The following is a 23,328-nucleotide window of genomic DNA, read 5'->3' on the forward strand; positions in this document are numbered from 1 at the left end:
TAAACTCAAGGAAAAGTATTTAATTTTTTTCATTTAACGGCCTTTTAAATGATTCAAAATATTTATTTGATTTTAAATTGAAAAGTAATAAATTTTTTTTTTTTCACTGATTAAACTTAATTAATTTATTAACTTATATATTTATACTAATTTTTATTTTCAAAAAAAATTAAAACTCTTTAGAATTTATATATATAAAAGAATCTTATGAGAAAAAAAATCATTGAATCAAACTTTACTGAAAATTGAAAGCATCTTTCATATTGGAAAAAGAATTTATTTTTTTTTTTTTGTTTGTCATTCGACATTTATCAAAAGTTTTCATGTCGATTCAAGGAAGCCTTTCGTTTCCCCGTCGATGTTAGAAGCCAACGAAAGTATCTGATATGATACCACACAAAACGGTAAATGACATTCACTTTTTTAAAAAAAAAAAAAAAAAAAAAAAAAAACGCTTACACGTGTCATCACTTTATAACCAGGAAAGAGTTTAATAAAACAAAAATAATAACGCAAAAAAAAAGTATTGCCCCCTTTATATGAAAAAATATTATTTTTAGTTACAAATAAACTATACACTCAGAAAAAAGATATGTTTGAACCAAATGTACAATTTTTTTATATTTACCCAATTTTTTGGTTACTTCAAACGAAATTTGTTTATTTTAAATAAATATTTATTTATGATCTTAAATAACTGTTTGGTTTATTTTATAATAAATTTTTGGAACAAAAAAAAAATTTGATTGAGCTAAATAAACGTTTTGTTTATGCAACCAAATGTTTGGTTAACTGTATATCAATGCATTTATTTTGTTGATTTAACAAAAATTTGGTTGCTTCAAACGAATTTTTTTCTGAGTGTACAAAACTAATTTCTTATTTAAATAAAATTTTTTTATATTTCTTCCGCTAATTTTCATTTATTTAAGAATTATTGATATCTCAATTTTTTAATATAGATATACAATTTGCATATAAAATTAATTTTGTTCATTTTTTTTTTTAAATTGCAAACGAGTTTTTAATAATTGATTTTTTTTTATTTAATCACCAACACCTGTGGTCTATAAATAGAATAATAATAAATGCAATATAGTAACAATTTATTTTTAACTAAACAATACTCTTAATTCGGAAAAAACACTAATTCGCTCGCGAAATCTGAATTAGTAATAAAATTAGTTAACAATAATTAGTCAAAATTAACTGTTAGAAAAATTTTGACTGACTTTTTACTCCAAAAAAATAACTAATTTTTAACTAAAATATTAGTACACGGAGAAAAATACATTTTTGCTATTATATTGATAGCTAATTTTTAGTTATTGTAGCTGATAATTAAATGGCAAATTAGTTATTTAAGAACTAACAAATTAGTAGAAATATTAATAACATTTTATTACACTTAGAAAAATGGTATAATCTCTAAATCTGAATTAGTAAAAATGTTTACTAAATTAAATTAGTGACTCACTTTTTCCTTTAGAATTAGTTAAATTTTTACTAATTGTTAGTTAAAGTTACTAATAATTAGTAAAATTTTACTTATTCAGAAGCAAAAATTGAGTCACTAATTCAAATTAGTAAACATTTTTACTAATTCAGATTTAGAGAGTATTTTTCTATTAGCCAACTAATTTATTTGTTGCAAATATATTTTATTTCATTTTTAATAAAAAATTTTATTTAGCTCAAATAAAATGTGAATCAAATAAAATTTATTTCAATTATATAAAATTAAATTGAAACAAACAAATATTTAGTTTGTTCTGAGATAACTGTATATATTTTTTCTGCTCTCTAAATCTATAAATTAGTAGTTTTCTACTAATGAAAGAGTGCGTATTCGTTTACCAATTGAATTAGTAACAGTTTTGACTAATTTTTAGTAAAAAATTACTAATTCCTAGTAGAAAACTACTAATTCATGGAATAAATCGTATTTTTTACTATTTTAAATTAGTAATCCGATTTAATGCATGAATTAGTAGTTTTCTATTAGAAATTAGTAGTTTTTTTAAAATAAAAATTAGTCAAAACATTTACTAATTCAATTAGTAAACGAATGCGCTTTTCTTTAGTAGAAAACTACTAATTCAGATTTAGAGAGTGCATGTAAATTTGTTCCCTAAGATATAGATTTAGAGAAAGAGAGTATAATAAAATACGAAAATATACCCTCTAAATCTTAATCAGTAGAAATTTTACTAATTCAATCAGTACTTTTCATTTTAACTGAAGTTTCAGTTATTTTTTGAAATTTACTAATATAATTAGTTAATATGCAAGCAATAGAAAATAACTTATGTAAATCAGTAATTTGTATATAACATAACCTTTAAAATTAACTGTTAAATCAGTATAGATTTTGCGGCCGCTGCCATATGTTTATATTACTGATTCAATCAGTAATTGATATTTTACTAATTGAATCAGTAAATTTCTACTAATTATCAGTTGCTCAATTCTCGCTATGGCAATTAGTAGATTTCTACTGCTAATCAGTGAAATATGACTGATTCAGATTTAGAGAGTATAGATGACACTGAAAAGTTACCAACGTTGAATCGATGAAAAGAATTTTTTTCCCCTAAGATTTAATATTTCCCCGCCTTATAATTGAGGATTTTTAGTGTTGAAGAATTGTATTCGGGACAAAAAATAAAGAAGTTTCAATTTAAAAAAAAAAATTGGTTCTTGGCCGAATCAACTCTCTTAATTTGAATCAGTGAAATTTCACTGGTGATATATAGCTACACGGAAAAACTTTGTGCAAGAATCATTCCTAAATTTGTTCAGGAACTGAGGATATGAGAATAATTTAAGAAATCTTATTTTACTCTCTTAATTTGAATCAGTGAAATTTCACTGGTGAAATAGCTAGAAGTCGGTTACTGAATCATTTAGTGAAATTTTCACTGAAAATCAGTCATATATCACTGATTTCCAGTGAAAATTTCACTAAATGAATCAATCAATCTGTATTATCGGTAATGGGTAAAACAGATTGACTGATTCATTTAGTGAAATTTTCACTGGAAATCAGTGATATATGACTGATTTTCAGTGAAAATTTCACTAAATGATTCAATAACCGACTTCTAGCTATTTCACCAGTGAAATTTCACTGATTCAAATTAAGAGAGAACGTTGGTAAATTCAGCGTCATAAATATAGGACATTATAATTGTTCTTTTTTTCGAAAAATGGAAAATAGAGAAACATGAGAAGAAAGGAATTATTTATTACAACGTCAGTGTTGTTCGGTTGATGTGAATCTGAAACGTTAGAAGAACCACGGACTGTGAGAACAGAGAGAACCAATGCAACGTTATACTTGGCGTTAGTGACGACTGGGACCAATGTTGCGAGAGGGCAAAGGGAATAGGGGGGGAGGGGTGGCAAAAGGGTGTCAGAGGGGGTTGGTACGAGTAAAAGAGAGAGAGAGAGAGAGAGAGAGAGAGCACAGAACGAGAAAGAGCAAAGTTGTAGGTGGTGGAGGAGGAAAAGCAATCAATACGGAGCCAGCAGAGCAAAACCATCCCTCGACTCCTGTCTCCCTCTCTCTCTCTCTCTCTCTCTCTCTCTATAACTGGCACGAATACGACGGATGTATAGGTAAAATCGTAACAGGGCCTCCGCGGCAACATGAATGCTCTCTCTCTCTCTATATATATATATCTCTAGCGACTGGTTACCAAACCAACAGAAGTTTCGAATTATTTAAGAAACCGTTTTTGGTTAATTTGGTTAAACCATTATTATTATTATTATTATTATTATTATTATTATTGCTTTTATGTTTCACGAGGTGAAAGATGAGAATTATATTGGGAAAATAGGACAATGAACCTTACTATATATGCGAGAGGAATTAATAGAGTAGCGGAAAAAGAAGTAACCGAAAATAGTAAGTTACTTTTTCCATATCATTTTCTTTTTTTTTTTTAATATTACTTCTTCGATAAAATCACTTGTTCTCAAATTCTCTAAGAGCCCTAACATATTTTTTCAAATAATTAAATATAATTTTTTATCTAAAAGAAAAAGAGATCAAAATATATATATATACTTACAATTAATTTCCAAGTCTCAACTCATAGCTAATGGCATCTTTACAAGGACCCATCACACCTGAAACAACACCAAAAAAAAAAAAAAAAAATAAGAATTAATTACCATAATATATATAATATATTAAAATACTTATTTGAAATAATTTTTTTTTTCAATATGAAGAAAAAAAAGAAGATATTTCTAATTTGATTAAAAAAAATATGTTGGAAAACGGATATATTTCGAGGGACACGATAAATTCAGCGGGAAGGCAAAATTTGCCTGTGCTCTCTCACAAGTAACAATATTTATGGATTCTGTGCACATATGTTTTCAACGAGAGTAAAATGCCCGGATATATATCGGCCGAAAAAAAAGAATCTTCAAATTCAATTTCACATATACTGTTAAATCGAAAACCGTATTTGTTTATATATATATATATATATATATATATATATATATATATATATATATATATATATATATATATATAAATATCAAAAATAAGCGCAATAAAAAAATTAACCATATCGTAAACAGTGTGTATAGAAATATTTCATGTTTCTTTTTTTTAACCTCCATTTTTTATTTTTTTCCAATATTATACGATTCTATTATTATCATCGTAAAACAAAAGGTATTAATTTAATACTAACTTTAGGTACTAAATTGCCTTTTTGGTTCTATTTTAATAACTATAAAATCGGTACTATTTTAGTACCTTCTTTTTTACAGTGATATTCACTCAAAAACTTAAAAAAATTAATAGTGAATAAAAATTACTATATTATTACATAAAGAATAATTTTTTTTTTAATTGTAGAGTGCAGAGAAAAAGTTTGAAAACTATAAAAAAATTTGATTCGAATTGGTATTTAATTAAAAAGAATTAGAATTATATATATATATATATAAAATAAAAGAGAGAATGAATTTCGGATGGAAAAGAGTTAGCAGTGACTTGAGTGACCAGTATAACTGACTTTGAATTCGTTATTTAACGAGAGAACTCTAATTGGATCCATGAGAAGCATGATAACGGCCAATCCCGACCTATCGTACGCCAATAAATAGATAAAAAAAAAAAAATTAAATAAAGAGCAATCACCACTTTTAATTGTTTTACCATTTACGTAAAAGATAAATTATTTTTCAATATATAATTATACATAGATAATAATTAATATATTAATCAAAAATGAACATAAAATATATATATTTATATATATATATATATATACCCATCATATAATTGTAAATTTTATTATTCAAAATTAATAATTTTATCATTGCGAATAAAAACAGAAATTAACACCCATAATAATTAAAAATAAAATTGAATATTTAATTTAAATACAAAATTAATTATGAAACTGAAAAAAAATTTTTAAAAAATTAATAATAATTTACAAATTTAATTACGCATATATAAAACTTACGAATTATTTAAGATTAAAATCATTGAATAAGAACTTATTAATTTAAAAATTAAAATCATTCACAAATCGAAACAGTTTAGTGTTAATTTGCAAATTCATTTAATAAATAATATTTTTTATATAGAAAGTTTTTGTTTTATATTTTTTTTTTCTACTTGGGGGGGGTGATTATGTCGCATTCTGAAACAGAGTGTAAATACCTGGAAAATTTTCAAACTAGGTGAAGGTTAATGGTCAAACCAGAAGTTTTAATAAGAGTAATGTTCGCAAAAAGTGAGATTTATAAATTTACAAGTAAAATTTCTCGAAACAATTTTTATATATAAAATGATACAATAATTATTGAGAAGAAAAAATAACATATTTTAAAAGAAAAAAAAGAAGGTATTTTATATCATTTTTATAATTTTTAATTCTCAACAAACTTTTTTTTCAATAACTATTACATAATTTATTATTATAACCTCAGTTTATTATTTAAATAAAAATAATTACTGATTATTTAAATAATGAAAAGTTTATAACAATAATAATATAATAATATAATAATATTAATAATAATAATAATAATAATATTTATTATTATTATTATTATTATTATTATTATTATTATTATTATTATTATTATTACTATAATTATTATTATAGTAATAATAGTAAAAAGTAGTAAAAAAAATTAAAATTTGTTATTGTAAATTCTAGAAAGAAATGAATTAATAAAAAAAATTTTAATTTGTGAGCTCTTTGGTGTTAATCAAAATTACGCAATTATTCAAAGAGAGTGGAAATAATCGATTGTAAATAAATTAAGACGAGGCTTAAAGTACAATATATATAAGGAATAGTCAAATCGATCCGTACAAGTTTAGCTCTCTACATAGCGAATATTATGTGTACCAGTTAGATAGAGACAGATAGAGCCTGCAACCTACACATATACACACACCTCTCTGTATTAACTACTTCTTAGCATGCAAGGAGAAGTCATCTATTTTCTATTCTACTTTTGCTGGGTGCGACAGAAGAATATTTAACATCCAATGGCATATTTCATAATGCAAAAAAAAAAAAAGAAAAAAAAAATTAGAACGGAGAGAACAATTCTTTAACTAAATTCTTGGAAAAGTATATATATACATATATATCATCACACAATTAACAATATCAATTTTCTTATACGACGCAATCATCCGCGCGTAAGGAAATCTAAAACTGATAATAAGATAATAATATTAAAAGAAGTGAATCAGTAAATTTCAATTTTATAGAAAAATAAGATTTTTTTCCTATATACAAAAATGTGACTTTTTTTCTATATAAATATAAATAAAGTTTATTTTATCCAAATATTTGCAAATATAATAATTTTTTGACAGAAACAAAAAAAAGTAAAAAAATTATTATATTTGCAAATATTTGAATAAAATACACTTTATTTACATTTATATAAAAATTATTTGGTTCAAATAAAATAATTAAATTTCACAGAAAATTAAAAGGCATTAAAATAAGCTGCAACGCTTCTTATTTTAATACAATTTTTCATATTTTAATCCATTTTGGTATTAAAATAAGCAAAATTGTATTAAAATAAGAAGCGTTGCAGCTTATTTTAATGCCTTTTAATTTTCTGTGTTAATAAAACTAATCAAGTAACCGCGATTATTTAAAATAAATTTTTTTTCTCATGTATAAACAAATCATAATTAAACATTTATTATAAACCAAAAAAAAAAAAGAAAAATTGAATTCAGAAAAAAATTACTAAAAATTCTCAATCATATATAAGAGAGACTAAAATGTCCTTGACGCTATACACATTTTACCGATGTCATCAGTGAATGATCCTTTTCAATAGACTGTAAAACGAATGTGCGCATTTCAAGGCAAAAAAGAAATGAGTATGCAATGATTAGTCAGGAGTGCAAAGTCGTAAAGACTTCATAAATATATGTGACAAAATAATTCTTTTTTTTTTCTCAATTTTATTCCAATGGATTTTCAGAAGAAAGGAAAAATTGCTTATTTTTTCAATACCTAATATTTTTAATTACGTTCAAAAAAAAATTTTTTTTATATATATATACAGAGATGAAAAAAAAAATTTTTTTTTGTTATGAATCGTTTCTTTTTTTTTTTTTTTTTTTTTGCTATACAAAATGTGAAAAAGTCAGAATGATAGAGAAGTCGTTTGTAAAACGACTAATGATGAATAATCTGAGCCGCCTGCGAGAGTTTGAGAAGTGGAACGCGTTTATAGGTCTATAGCACTTTGATGTCTTTTTCTGAGTGCTCTTCATATATTCTGCGTATATATGTTATATATTTTCCCAAAGAGCAAGACAGAGAGAGAGAGAGAGAGAGAAATATAACCGTTTTTGAAACAAATTTTCCATCATCCAATTTAAGTCACTTTTTAATATATATGAGCTGTGTATTTTAGTTTTTGTGCAATGAGCTTTAAAATTGCAAAGTGGTGTTAAAATATTAATATAATATTCTTAACAAATATTGTATATAGATAATTTTAACTAATATTTTTTTTTTTGTTCTATTTTTATATTATTCATACAAAATTTTATCTCATCAATTACTCTCTAAATCTGAATTAATGAGACAAAAGTTTTGAACGTTCAAATGAATGAAATTTTTTTTACAACTTCTTTAAGTACGAATTTTATTACAAAATTTTGTTTTAAATATCTAAAAAGAAATTATTATTTTAATAATTGTTTAATTTACTGTTTTATTTTACATTGACATCATAATTTTTAATAATTTATAGATTGAAAAAAAATATTTCGTTCATAATAACGTTCAGAATTTTTTTGGCTCCTGAATTAGTAAAAATGTTTACTAATTTAAATTAGTGACTCACATTTTGCTTCTGAATTAGTAAAATTTTACTAATTGTTAATAAAAGTTACTAATAATTAGTAAAATTTTATTAATTCAGAAGCAAAAGTGAGTCACTAATTTAAATTAGTAAACATTTTTACTAATTCAGATTTAGAGAGTATTTCTTTCTTTATAGGCAAAAATTTATATTAAGCACTGATGCACATTTTCTCTGTATGTATTTAAAATTGAATTTTTTATTCAGTTATAGAAATTAAAATAATATATTTTCAGAATAGATGGCAAATTATGTATTTAAAAATGAAGAATAATTTTTGAAGTTTTCTGAGAAGTTTATAACTAAACTATATTCTAATCTTCAACAATAGAATATTATTCTTCAATAGAAGTCAAGATAAAAAAATAAAATTCCCAACTGATAATGATTACCTATATATACAATAGAAACGAAAAAAAAAAAAAAAATTCGAACCATCAAAATCGAATTAAAAGAATATGGGAAAAAAATGAATATAGAACTCGACAAATTATTGTCGAGACCATAATCTAGATGATCATCATCACACTAGGAAATGTAGGGTTCATTGACCGACAGTAGAACTCACACGTTCTCGCGAAGGTCAACACTGAGGGTAACTGGTTATATTTTTGAGCTCGACTCCGATATCTTGGCACCAGCCAGCTCTCTCGCGATCGGTTCTTTTAAAACCCTTAAAATTCAAGATAATGTTTTATAATTTTTTTTTTCGAAAAAAAAAACTCCGTCAGGTTTTTCTCGTTCTCTCAAGAAAACACACATTCTCTATATCATCTTGACATTCAATTAATATGAATAAATTAGAATTTATAATTAAGTCGTTCAGTTATTTCCGGAATGAGTTATTTATTTTTATATTATGTTATAATAAAAAGAGATGCTTTTAATGTATTTACAATATTCTCCGCAAGATACACATATATATATATATATATATATATATATATATATATATATATATATATATATAATTATGTACTATTAAATTAAAATGAAATATGCCATTAAATATAAAATTAATTAAATAGTTCATTAATATAGAACTTTCTTTTTAATTTATTATGATATAAAAAATCGTAAAAAAAAACGATTTTTTTTTTGGTCTCTCTAACTGGGGTCAATATATGAATCGATAAAAGGCAAACAATCGTATTCTTATGGAGCGATCAAATGTTGCCTTTTATATCGTATGATCAGGTAACATATGTGATTACATCACTGCCTCGAATATCATTTACTATACACTCTTGAAGATCAGCCATTTTAGATTCAACAATATTATACACTGTACACGTGGAAGATTCATTGTATCTACTTTGTATAATAAGCCGTGGTGTAATTATAATAATTGTCCACAAGAATTAATTTAAATTCTATTTAATTTTACATATAATTAATTATTATATATATATAGTAAAAATTTATTTTCTTCTAATAAAAACAAATAAATCACACTGAAAAAAAATTCTAGTTAGAATCATCAGAATTCTGGTTAGGGTATATTTAACATTTTGATTCTGGTTAGGTTAACCAGAATTCTGGTTATTTTAACGAGAATTCTAGTTAATTCAACTAGAATTCTGGTTAACATAACTAGAAAGTAATGTTAAATATAGCCTAACCAGAATTTTTTTTTCAGTGCAGTCACTGAAAATACTAATTACTAATTCACTTTCTCTATATGGAAAAAAATTTATAAATACTAATTATGCGTTTACTTAACTAATTAATTAATTTATTTAACTAATTCTTTAATTAATTACGCAGTTATATGATCAGTATTCTTTTTCAACAATTTACCATTTTACAATAATATGTATAATATTACCATATTATTATTCCTATTATTATTATTATTATTATTATTATTATAAATTTAATATTATTTTTTTCATTCATTATATTAGTTTTATTTTTTAAATTTGCGGGATTATTATTATTATACTTAAACCAACTATAATTTTTATAAATATACTAAAAGACACTGATTTCGTTAAATAATATCATTGTCGTGATTAGGTGACCAAGCATCTAACGTAACACGTCATCAGATTCGCATTCTTGGAATATTATAGACAAGGGGGAAAGAGAGAAAAAGAGAATAAGTTGATTTCCTTTGAGTCGACACCTTGATTTGTATTCCCTTATGCGGGATATGAAAATTATATATAAATGTATATGACTTACGCAAATACGCTGTAGCTGATAAAAAAAAAAAAAAAAAAAAAAAAAAAAATAAACAACTATAATAGTATGCAAAACTATATATATATATATAGTAGAGAAATAAAGCGATTTCAACGCGGCGCGCGGAGAAATTCTATTACTTTATTGCTTTCAACTCGAACCCGTTTCATAGTCGTCGCCTTGCAAATTGCTTCATTGATTTCTCCGTTTTGAAATTCCTATAAACGGTATGCTGCCGATATGTATGTATTTTTCATGTGCTCACTTATTTAAGTTTCACGGAAATATTTATAGATGAAAAAAAAAAAAATTTTTTTTTATTAAAAGTAACATTACAAATATAGAAAGTCTGAAAAATATTCTTCTTTAAAAATAAGTAAAAAAAAAAAAATCTTAACTGAGATATATTTTATTATAAAACTTTTAATATTTACGAAAAATTAGAAAAATATTTTTCTTTATATATTAATAAAGATTTTTCAAAATTAAAATTAATTTCACCTAAATAAATTAATAAAAAATTAATATTATTAGCAATATAAATGTAAATAAATATTAATAATAATAATAATAATATAGAATAAAGATTATCAAAAACAGTTTTACAATATTTTTTTTTCAATCAAAAAAAAGGCTTTTTTTTATAAGAGTGTTAAAATTATGTATTTAAAACGAAAGAGGTGCAACAATATAATATGAACCTGTTACTCAAGTTTTGTATAATAATGTAAAAATTATTAATGCACATAAATTACTGTCACCGAAAGAAAATCCAGATATAATACCGATTAATGAAATAATCCTCTAAATTACACTATACTTGCTTAATAATATCATTGATATTAATTAATTATTATTTAAAAAAAAAAAAATTATAATAAAAATAAATCAGTTAACTGCAATGAAAATGACAATTTTTTTCACCAATTAAATTAAATTTTTTAAACATATTTTTTTTTTAAAAAAAAGGAAAAATAATCACTATTTTCCGTATAAAAATAAAAAAATAAAAACTTGATACTGAACAAAAAGCAGGTGTTTCACGTCATTTTATATTGGACAGGTGCATATATATTGTTGAACGTAAATATATTCAAAGGGTTTTAACGGTATCTAAATTGCATTATTTCAGATTATGCTATCAACAAACTTTCTGATTAATTAATTATTCTTTAACAATTTAAAGCAACAGGGGAATTTAATTCAATATTTTAACAAATCGTTATTTAGGATAATCTCCTTTTTTTGATATATAAATATGATAGGGTTTAAATTTAACTTTTTCGAATTATCTTTCTAAATAAAACATTAATGATAAATATAATATTTATAATCATTCAAGTTTTTTACAATTCTTAAATAAATTGAAACTGTTTTAATATAGGTATATATTGTAATATATATAATAATTATTATTTTCCATTATTACAAAAAAAAAATAAAATAAAATTAACGTGAAATTTAATAAAAATATAAATAAAAAAATGTAACGTTAATAATTAAAAAACAGAAATTGTTCAATAATTGAATAATACGAATTGAAAAAAAACAAACAATCGAGTAAATAAATTGAACACGATTAATAAAGCCAACGTTATTTTAAAGTGACAGTATAAATTCTTAAAGCGTGATGAATGATGATTCAGAACTAGTCTCTTTAAAACAAGCAAACGTTTCAACTAGATTTGCATACAAACAAAGAGAGTGGGTCTCTCCAAGCTTCCATCATTGGTTTTTTTTAGTGTTCAGACTTTTATAAGAACTTTACTTTGCAGCAAAACTTATGTAAACAAAACTATAACTCTCGCGGTTATAAAGTGCAAGTCAAAAATTGTCAATTTTTTTTTTCAGTTTCACTATATTTGTAAATAATAATAATATAATAATATTATATATTACTGTATAAAATTCTCTTTACTTTGAAAAATATAGATTTTCAATTGCAAATCATTTTTAGCGAAAAAAAAATAACTTTAAGAACCTATTTCATCTTTATTATAATAATACAATAAGTTTCTAAAGAACTTGAGGTGAAAATTTCGAATAGTTGAAATTTATGGAATTTTCATTTTATACCGACAATTTAACACTTTATATGGTTGAGGGAAGAAAAAAGCATTGAAAATTCTGACAGCTTTTAACTTCGTATAGAATTTAGGACGAGAAAGAGAGAGAGAGAGAGAGAGAGAGTAAAAAAAAAAAATTTAGGTTTAAAAGCCATTTTCTGCGCGTAGGGAGGAGAAAACGAGAACAGCTGCTTGAAAATAAAACGAACAGTAAACTAATAAAATAATAAACTCATTTTCTCTGTCAATCTTAAAAGGAACTATTCTGATTCAAGCAGTTTTATTTATCCTAAAAAGAAGAAAAAAAAATAACTACCAAAAAAAAAAAAATATAATCCATAAATCTACAAAAATTATAAATGGCTAAAAACTTTCACTTTACTATACCGAAAAAAAAATACTTCCTAGGGAAGCAAAAAAATTAAGAGGGTGCAAAACGATACACCAATTTAAATAATTAAAAACCATTTTCTTTCACCCCAGAATTACATATATAAAAATCACTTATCCTATTTTAATATAATTCTCTTATTGTCCGTATAATATGTTATTTTTGATTTAGGGTCTTTACGACGTAGATGCGCAGAGAATAATAATATATGTGGTGTCTGAACATTCATTGAGTCAGATCGATACTAGAAAAGACGAGGGCATCGCTACCCTTCGTATAAACGACATGCAACTATATAAGGGATCTTGAACATGTTCAGAGAGGGGGAGGGGAAACGTAAATCATTCCTGATCCACAAGCAGAAAGCGCCTGATCTTTTCGATATATATATATATATATATATATATATATATATGTTTTTGTGCGTGACCCTTAGCGTCGAGCACGCCTCTTTTGACGGAAACGACCAAATATAAAATCGAGAAAGCAACAACAAGACCGGCACACGATCCATCCGAAATTTAATGCACGACTACCTTTTATGTATATTCCACTTGTATATAATGAAGGCAAAAAAAAAACCACACTTTCTCTCAAGAAAAAAATTTCAATTTATGACTGACATAATATTAATTTGTTTCTAAACACCACATTAATAATAATTAATTAACGGTAGATTATTAAATTAAATTAAGTGGTGATAATTGAGTTTTTACAAATAAAAATAAACTGAAATTGTTATAGGTACAGTTAAACCTGTCTAGTAGGACTATATGAGGAAAAAAACTTTTGATTTTTATAAAATATTTGATAAACCCAAAATGAAATTTTATTTTTAATAAAAATTCTCAAAATTTAAATATTCCCTTGCGATATTAAGTTACAATCAAACCTGATTAAGTGGGACATTACAAAAATATTTTGAATTAATTTTCCTTAATTTAGATATTATAAAAATTTTTCAGTCCAATACTTCGTTATACTGTGAAATTTAAATAATCGCTAAATATTGTTACAGTTAAACCTGATAAAGTGAGACAGCGAGAGGGAAAACTAAAAACAAAAATTTCCATAAATTCTACGACTAGGAATAAGTCGTAAAAGTGGAATTTAAACGAATTAGAATCCTTTTTATATTATTACACTCAATTGAATGAAATTTAAATAGCTAAATTTTTTACAGTTAAACCTGGCAAAGTGAGATCTAACGACGAAGCTCTAAAAAAAATATTTCCATAAATTCTACAATTGCAAATAAGTGATAAATGTGAACTACACATTAAATATTACTACACTTAAACCTCGTTTACTGGGACCTGAATAACAATTAAACTTCTATCACAGACTTTTATAAAGCACAAAAAATCTTAACTAAATGTGATAAATCTATCAAAAATCGGAACTAAAACACTTTTTTTTTTGACATTGTTACAATCAAATTAGGTTCGACTGTATATACCAAAAAAAAAATATTTTTTTTTTTTGCTTAACGGTATTTGAGAAGTATATAGGATCTAAAAAAAGAAACCAATTGAAATAACGATGAAAAAAAAAGAAAAGGTTTGATATCGAAGAAGTTTAGGTGAGTTTGCACTGAATTATAAATGTGAAATGTGCGCGAAGTGAATAAAATTATCGAATCGTCGTCGTCGTCGTCTCACACAGGCCTTCTTTGAATCCTTGAAAAATCAGGCTATAACACGCACACATAGAGGCTTATTAAACCGTCTCGCTGCGAGCTCAATTACATTCGTGTGGTCACGCGATTGTCGACGAGACTTGTCGGTATAAAGAGAAATTGTCGCATTGGTCCAATCCAGAATTGCCAACATAACATTACAATATTGCAATCTCTCGCAAATAACGCGAGAATTTTAATAAAATCATTTTTCAAATCATCGATTCACAAAAATTACTATATAGCCATCTCGTTAATAAAAAAAAAAACAGTACTTTTCGATAACTTCTTTTAAATTAACTTTTAATATTTATTTAATTGAGAAAATATACCTAATAATAATAATAATAATAATAATAATAATAATAATAATAATAATAAATATAATAATTAAAAAAAAAGGAACAGTTTTATTTCCGAAACATAAAGAAAAATAAAAAAAATCAGAAAATAAATTAGAAAAAGAATTTGTTCTTTTAATTATTTAAAGAATTTTTTTTCACTCTACTATTGGCTTATAGTTCCAGCAAAAATAAATTATTTATCTCACCAGATTTGGGGCAAAGCAATGAGGCAATTTCCAAATGACACACTTACCTAAAACAAAAAAAAAAAAAAGTAAACATTAAAACGTGCTAGATATAGAATCAGAAATTGTAAATAAAAAAAAATTGCAAAAATTATTTAATGACAATAGTTCAATTAATTTTAAATAGTTAATAAAAAAATAAAAAAATGATATCAATCACAGAATTTTTTTTTACAAATGTAAATTATAAATGTAATAAATGATAAATTAATAATTTATCATTTTTGAAAAACGTGTGTCAAGTTAATAATTTTCGCTTTATCTCCATTTATATAAAGCAAACGTAAATGGATTGCAAGTATATAAGCATTGCGCGAAGAGAAGGAAAAACTGTGAGCTAAAGGATATACAAGAAGAGTGAAGAAGAGGAAAATAAATTGCAGCGTGAGAATGACGCGATGTCGTTTGGCGTCGTCTTCGTCGTCGTTGTCGCGAATGCGTATTCGTCTTGTGCCCATATAGTATAAAGTAAAGTTGCCACACTAGTATCCACTTTGTTCCGTTTCTTTTTCTCTTTCTTTATCACAAACTCTCCCTCTCTCTTAATTCTACAGATATCTTTTCCCCCCTATTTTTTTTTTATCATTCCATCTCTTTTCCTGCAATCTCGTCCTTTTTATCATTCTCTCTCTCTCTCTCACTGTTTCTCTCTCGTGAGTGAATTTCTCCGAGAGCCAAGCCCAGTGCCCAAGGTGCGTCATGTTCAGAAATATGCGTGCCCTCCGCTCTCTCTCTTTCACCCTTCTTATTCGACTGACAACGACAACAACATGGATGAATGCTAATACATTCTAGTTTAGCCACTATGATTTTTCATTGATAAATAAATACACTGTTACACTGAAAAAAAAATTTATTTCATTCAAAACCTTTTTTCATTAAATATTTATTTGAATTAAATAAATTTTATTTGAATTTCTGTACTTGAAACAAATAAAATTTAATTAACTCAAAAATTATATTTGGCTTCGAGAAATAATTTATTTGAGAATTTGAAATTTACAAAAAAAAATCAGAAAAAAATATTATATAGTCAAATAAAAAAGAGGTGAAAATATAAATGAGTCATTAATCACACAAAAGCGAAGAGAAGCAAATATATAAGTTGATTTTTTAAGTCCTTTTTTATATGTAATGATTTTTCAAGAAATTATGAGGCATTATAATATATATAAAAAAAAAAAAAAAAAAAAACTATAAGAGAATTGACGTGCAAGTTTATCTCGAAACATATAACAGTTTGCAGGTGCATCGACCTTTACTTCGAGTTTTCGCGAGAAGTGTGTGTGGCCATTGTTTCACGACTGAATCAATGCGCGCAAATCGCTTTTTCGTGATTTCGACATTAATTATTTCAATTGAAAAAAAAAATTAATATCTCAACAGCTTTTCAATATTTTCAAACCAAAAAAAAAAAAAAATTTTTTTTCACCCAACTCAAATATTTTTTTTTTTTTTACTATCGCGAATTATTAATAATTTTCCCATTTTTAGCGGCTCTATTAGGGAAAAAGTTTTAATAAAAAAAAATTCAATTTTTTGAATGACAAATAAATTAATTTTTTCAAACAATAATAGATGAAATTATTAAATTATCTGTACTATTAAATGAGTGGGGAAAAATCAATAGTTTGTGTCAGTAAAATAGATATACCACTCATTTTCGGCCACGTCACGCTCTATTTGCACCTGCTCACAAGGGATCACTTTACTACTCGTTACTTTGCTCTGAGAATCGTTTACTTTGCTTGTATCAGTAAAACTCACTCGCACACATATACACAAACTCACACATTTTATATATATATAAATGCGCGAGTTTAGTATAAAAGTTAAGTAAAAAGGGGTGCCGATGTGAATATTCGCGTTAATGAATATCATATCAAAGCGAATTAAAAAGTACAATTTGTCACACAGAGAGAGAAAAACTAGTTTAAAAACATTTAAAAACTTTAAAACCACAAAATAACTTTTTAAACCTATTTTTTCATCTTTGATTTTGGTTGTTTTCGGATTCTTTAAAAAAAAAAAAAAATTAAATTATCACCTACTGCCATTTATGTATTATGTAAATTTAGACTCGAAGAGTATCGAAAATTTAACTTTATAATCCCTGATGAATAAAACATAGTTTAACATGATAAAAATAAATTCTAACATTATGAAAAGAAATCTATTAATTATGAAATAAACATCACTCACTAAATCTTAATTAGTTCAACAAAATTTAATTACAATAATGAAAAATAAATTAAATACGAAAAATATTTTTTATTCAACTAAATTTTTTTCTAATTAAATTAAATTTATATATAAAAAAAAATTTAATTAAAATATGCGGTATAACTATTATCAAAATAAATATTTATTTAATTATTATTAAATGATATTTAAAAATTATTGGTTTAAATCACAGAAAATTAAAAGGCATTAAAATAAGCGTTGCAGCTTATTTTAATACCTTATAATTTTTTGTGATACAATTCAAATAAAAATTATTTGGTTCAAGTAAATATTTATTATTAATAATATAGTAACCAATTATATGAGTGAAATAAATTTTTTTTTTATGATAAATATAATAATTTCTGTATCCTTGATGCATAGTGACATTGAATAATTTAATTTTATAATATCAACAATTTAACAAATTGAGTCAAGTTAACTATTTATTCGCAATATTATGAGGGGCGCGTGCCGGGAAATTGCTATAATAAGCGGTTGGTAATTAATGAACGGATCACAAGAACCAAGAGAGCACTGCACTGACTATAGGGTGAGCATAGTACTGTAACGAGAGGGGAAACTGAGAACTAACGGGACTTTAGTCACCCGTTTCAACCTTTTCCTTCCTATATAGCAAATAAGAAACATGTCGACAATCAAGAGAGAACAAAATGTTTCGATATAAAATTAATAAAAATTGAAAATTAATTCAATTTCATTATTATTAATCATAAATTCAAATTATAGAATTACCGTATAATTAAAACAATTTCTCAATTGCATTACCCATATGGCAAATAAGTATATATATATGGGTGAATCTTTCATTTGCGGTTTTTATATACTTTTGACCAACAGTGTACGTGGGAAAAGTTTCCAATGTAAAGTGGGATCCAATTATAAAGTGCACTTGGCGATCCGATTTCACGTGTGTGGAAGAGAACGATGCGGCAATATGGAGAGAGCCACGCGGAGCGGTAGTGTCTGTCCTTCGTGAGACACGTATAAATTATAATGTATATCGATATATATATATATAGAGAGAGAGAAGCAGAAGGTACATGCATAATATCGTGAAACCGGGCTCTTTGCACGGAAGGACTTGTGCACGATTCGCACTGCCTTGACGCGAACAAAAGCAAAGCAATATGTTTTCAACTTTTTTAATGTGTGGTTGCTTATATGTTCTTCTGACTTTTATGAGAAAAAACAGAAGATGAGGACTAAGAAGACAAGTCCCCACGAGGTTCCGTCTGATGGTCAAAGTAGTTCAAATCAAAATTTTGAAACTATTTCATGGGTATGATTTTGATTTGAACCTATTCCAAAAAAAACTTTCTCTATTGTATTTGGTCCATATAATCTTTCGACAAAGCGAATTTCATTGCTCGTAATTGAAAGACAAAAGTACAGAAAAGAATAACTATTAAAAGAAATACATATATACCTAAAAAATCAGTAACCAGTTGAAAAGTATCAATAACAGAACTAAAAATATATGAAGAATAAAAGCCAGTTTGTTTCGTTATATTCTCTCGACAAATGTAGACGATGAATTTCTTTATAGTCCACCGTAACGTTCTCGAAACGAGCGATTCAAAATGTCACTATCAACCGTTTACGGTTTAGACAGTAAAGGTGAGACTCATAGTACTCATATACTGGTTTTTATGGATATTTTAGAAAATGGGACAATAAATCTGAGGTCATGACCACTTTTATTCATAAACAGATGCAAACTTAAAATCATACATTTCACGTTAATTCATAATTTTAAAGAGAAAAAAAAAATTCCTTTTTTAAAAATGTATTACTTTTTTTTAGTTTAACAACTTTTTTTTTTTTGTCAGTGAAAGAGAGATGAGGTTTAGAACTTAAAGTGCGGAATATGCGAAGTGCTCAAGGAGCGTAACGGAGGAGTCGTCGGAGCGAGTCGTCATGAAAAAAGAATCGTCGCTTCCGTTCGATGTTCCGTTTAAAATTTAAACTGATGCACTCGCAAGTGGTGGCGACACCATCGTTGTACTCTCTCGACGCCATTGCATCGTAATCCGCTATTCGCTACGTGCTTTCGCACGTATTTATAACGAGAGGGGTACGCCCTGAACAACGTGAAAGACAAAAGCGACAAATTCCACAAGAGGCGACCCAACATTTGTGGCTCGAACATTATTTTCTAAAAGTGTCAAACTTTTCTCACTTTTGACTTATCTTACAATAGGCACGAGAAAACCGTTAGAAAAATAGAATTCTGAATAACATCACTATATCAAATAATTTAGATTTGAATTTTTTTTTTTTAACAAAATAGTAGTTCTAAACTTACGACACTATAAATTACTGATGTAATATTGAACAGAGAGAAATACATTTCTCTATTTGCCAACGGATCGCTAATTCAAACCTGAATTAGCCAATGATATGTGTCTAACAGGTAGTAAATTCCCATCCCTGATGGCAGGGCAATGGCCGGTCATTTGAATTTATAGTTCACCTCTGGATGCTATCTATTCTCGAGAGGAAGATTATTCGCGATAAATGGTAACATCGAGTTAAATTTTTTACATTCTGCTCTTATTTTGTAAAAACGAGAATCTATGATAATCTTAATAAAGCAACAAAATATTGGAAATTCATTCATCGTCGTGTTAAAATTTTCATAAGATCATCCGTCAGAAATTATATTGTCAGCTATACATTAGCATTGCATTCTATAAATGTAAATCAACGAAATGAATTCAAATTACAAAAAAAAAAACTGAAAAACACTAGAAAAGAAAACTAATTAACTAAAGAATTCAGTTGCAAGAATCTAAATTTAGTGCGGCTTTGAAGAAATAATCTATTCGTCGATGGAGAGAAAATGGTAGCAAATGATATAATTCAACTTGAGGCTTTCTTTTCATAAGTATAACATACTGTTCCGCCAATTTGCTTCAATAACAGTACTTCATTGCATAATTTTAACATAATAATCATATTACGATTTAGTTCTAATGAATCTTTCCCTAGTGATTCATCGATTACTAAAAGTTAAGACCATCGCAATTAAAAAAAAAAAAAACTCTGTGTTGTGTCAATAGTTTTGAATCAGCCAGAGTTGAAGCTAAACGAGTCGTAAAAGCTATAGGGTACAAAAGTATGGATCGTGTACGTACGCAACTCGGCCGTTTGGAACGAATCTCGAGGCGGATCAGTCTGTTGAGCGATTCCTCTTCCCCTCAAAAACCTCCTCTCCACCTCCACCACCTCTTCCTCCTGGTTCACGCTCAACTCTCAACAAACGAGCGTAGGTAGGCACGAACGAGTCACACGGGTCACGCACATGCACGCACACTTGGTCGATATCACCATCACCAATGCAATGACGTCACGCAAAGTCCAAGTTAGCCTCAATCCCTATGTGTGTAGTAGCGCCAGGGAATCAACGATAAAACGAATCTCCTGACTCGTGTTCCCAAGCCGCCGCAATCGAAAATGCTACTATGAAAGATCTTCAATAATATTCCAATTGGCACAATTTTCACAGAAACACTTGTTTTTTTTTTTTTATTTATTCTTCTGCACAACACAAATTCAGCACGCGTGGGCCTACAGGTGAGGTCACACAGGCACAATGGCTCGCACGCGACACACCAACACTATGGTCTGTATCCAACACATTCACATACACATACACATATATATATATATACGCACAGGCTATTCACTAACGTTGCTCTCTAACACATTGAAACGACAGTAGTAACCACGTGGGACACGTTGTTTGAGACACGAGGTTGATCGAGTTTTCCCGCCAATCTTGACTTGTCGATAATGAGAGAGAACTCGCGAAAAACAATGGAAAATCGACTCCGATGGACAAGAGCGAGCGTCCTGCTGCATCGAGCGTGCAAGATGGTCGTTCGTTCTCGTCGCAGTCGTGTCGTCGTCATCGTCTTCGTGCTGCGTTCTCGTATCCCTCTCCACAATTCTCGTTCGTTCGGCTCCGCTCGCTGCTTTCGGCTCCCCTCGACACTCACGTTTTCCCCTATCCCCCTTTTCTCTCTCTATAAGAGTGAACCGCTTTTCCTCCCTCTCTTCGTCCCGCCGCCGCCAACGAACCACCCAACACGCGCAGCAACTCTGCACTCTACTCAACCCACAAATCCAACGATGACGACGACGACGACGACGGTTTTCGTTCTCTATCCAAACCATTCTCTATTGTTTCCATATTGAGAAAAAAAAAAAACCAAATTTACCTCAAAAAAAAAAAAAAAAATAAACAAACAACTGATCAGAGTCATCTTCCTCGTTTACCAGCTGACGCAAACTTTTACAAAAGCACAAGGTTTGTGTCAATGAAACAGAGAAAAAAAAATTGAATACGAAGTGACACAGGAAGTTGGATGCTTTCGGGAAATGAGGAGTGACGGAAGATAGTACGAAACGGAGATGGATTTATTTGTAACGAATGGAGATTCGTTCGTGGGTGGAGAAATCAACTGCGCAGAGTGGGAGAGAGAATTTCACCTGTTTTCACTGTATATAGAAAGGGCTTGTGTGGGATGGAGGAATATAACGGAAAAAAAACTATAAAAAGAGAACTGTCAATGACAGAAAAGTACATTTGATACAGAGTTTGCCGAGAGGATGAATTTTTATTAATTATAATGGACCACTATTGTAATATAGCTTTTGTTTCAATTTCATTCATTTTTTATAATGAAGTAAATTTATAATTCTAAAACTCATAATAATATTATATTCTTTCGAAAAGCAAGAGAAAAATCAGAATCTGCTTTAAAATTCCCACTCCAAACAGTGGAATTTCAATAAAAAAAAAAAATTGATTTATTTTTACTGCTGAACGAAAGTTTAACTTCGTTAAAATTCATCTAATACAAATTGGAAGTTCGTCAAGATTTCCAAGACTATAGAATTCTGTGACTTCATTGCGTTAAAATTTTTAAGAAATAGTTTTGAGAAAATTTAAATTTAGGATTTCAAAATAAACTTTGAATGCATTTCAAAAGGAATATTTTGAATTATTTGAGAAAATTTTGCAATTTTTTAGCTTCCGAAGAACAATTTTGAAAGCTTTTAAAATCTATTAAACATTTTTTTTTTTTTTTAGCAAACTATCAAGTATATAAGGCAAACAATTCTCGTTACATTTTCGAAACGCTTAACATCTCCTGTTACCTCGAGGAATACTGGGATTTCTCTCTCTCTCTCTTGAAATTCCAGTAATCTTTTCAGATATATACTGAAAATCTCCTGCGAAAAGGTGTAGAATTTCCTTTTATAGAAGACTCCTGCATTTTCTAAAATCTCGATACATTATAGAACATATACTTTAAAATTTATGCACTGTTTTTAAAAAATGGAATACTAAAATCAGAAATTTTTTCGTATTAAAAAGCAAGAAATTAAAAACAATATTTTTGAATATAATTCTTGAATGTAGATCAGAAGATTTGATGTAAAAACTAGAACACAGAAAAAATCCAAGGCTATGATTGAAACACCGTTAAAAAATCGAGGTTGTCAAGCATGTTTAAGGTATTCATTTTCGTCAGGGGGAAAAAATATAATCGAGCCTCTCTTGCGGGACCTTTTAGATTTCTCACCTGCGTCATTGGCAAATGATCACAGAGAAAAATATAATAATAATAATTGTCAAACGGAGAGGGAGAATATTATTTTATTCTCTTCTTTCGAGGGCGAACAAAATTATTATTTTTATTGACAACAAACTCAACGAATTCAATTTCAATTTGATACAATTGAACCTCACCATCAATCCTTT

At 27.0% G+C, this 23,328-nt stretch overlaps 1 protein-coding gene across 19 annotated transcripts in view; it reads right to left on the reverse strand.

The window, feature by feature from the left end:
- Nucleotides 1-23,328, reverse strand: part of LOC127291673 (bromodomain adjacent to zinc finger domain protein 2B-like) — an 81,529-nt gene that overhangs the window by 34,673 nt on the left and 23,528 nt on the right. For 17 of the 19 annotated variants that reach the window (XM_051320881.1, XM_051320886.1, XM_051320882.1 and 14 more), the window contains exon 3: nt 4,080-4,137. The gene's annotated coding sequence lies outside the window, so the exon portion shown is untranslated. Of the gene's footprint in view, nt 1-4,079; nt 4,138-15,269; nt 15,289-20,692; nt 21,476-23,328 lie in introns of those variants that run through there. The other 2 variants (XM_051320878.1, XM_051320879.1) reach the window with 2 other exon arrangements.

Source organism: Leptopilina boulardi, unplaced genomic scaffold (assembly GCF_019393585.1).
Source record: "Leptopilina boulardi isolate dan_hultmark-lab unplaced genomic scaffold, ZJU_Lbou_2.1 LbouV2_150, whole genome shotgun sequence".
In the NCBI taxonomy this organism is placed as follows: Eukaryota; Metazoa; Arthropoda; class Insecta; order Hymenoptera; family Figitidae; genus Leptopilina; species Leptopilina boulardi.